General features: G+C 38.9%; 1 non-coding gene across 1 annotated transcript; it reads right to left on the reverse strand.

Annotated features, from left to right (window-relative positions):
* Window positions 1-348: 348 nt before the first annotated feature.
* On the reverse strand, window positions 349-457 carry LOC115030416. Its single transcript, XR_003836022.1, has one exon. It is a non-coding gene; the product is annotated as a U6 spliceosomal RNA (small nuclear RNA).
* Between the last annotated feature and the right edge of the window lie 207 nt (window positions 458-664).

A 664-nucleotide genomic window follows, 5' to 3' on the forward strand; every position in this document is an offset into this window, starting at 1 on the left:
CATACAGATCTTTCACTTCCTTAGTTAGAGTCACGCCAAGGTATTTTATATTATTTGTGACTATTGAGAAGGGTGTTGTTTCCCTAATTTCTTTTTATTTAAAAAAAAAAAACCCTTTTTATTGTTTGTTTTGTCCATTTCACATCATGCACCCAATCCTGTTATCACCCCTTCCCTTCATATCCATCCTTTACCCTTGCATTCTTCCCCCAACAGAGTCAAAAGTATCATTGTGGAAGCTGTAGTGTGCCCCAGGATATCCTTTGTCTACGCTTCTCTGCTTGCAAACATTCATTGCAATGACTCTTTGGTCTCGTACGATGCCTCTAGCTTCCATTACTCTTATCACAAAATATGGAACAGTTCACAAATTTGCACGTCATCCTTGCACAGAGGCCATGCTAACCTTCTCTATATAGTTCCAAATTTAGTATATATGTGCTGTTGAAGCAAGCACAGCTCCTGTCTTTATGCTTCAAGATGGTCCTTGTATTTCAAGAGCACTGATTAAGAGTCACACATTATAACTCAGAAAACCAAAGCCAAAGGCATTAATACCCGGCTTATCACCTGAAGATGAAATTAGTCAGAAGGTGAAAGCATTCTTCCTTCCCCAGTCTTTTGATCCACAATGCATGGATTTGAATTGTGAAACTACAAGGGA

The sequence above is a fragment of the Mus caroli genome, chromosome 2 (genome assembly GCF_900094665.2).
Source record: "Mus caroli chromosome 2, CAROLI_EIJ_v1.1, whole genome shotgun sequence".
Classification (NCBI taxonomy): Eukaryota; Metazoa; Chordata; class Mammalia; order Rodentia; family Muridae; genus Mus; species Mus caroli.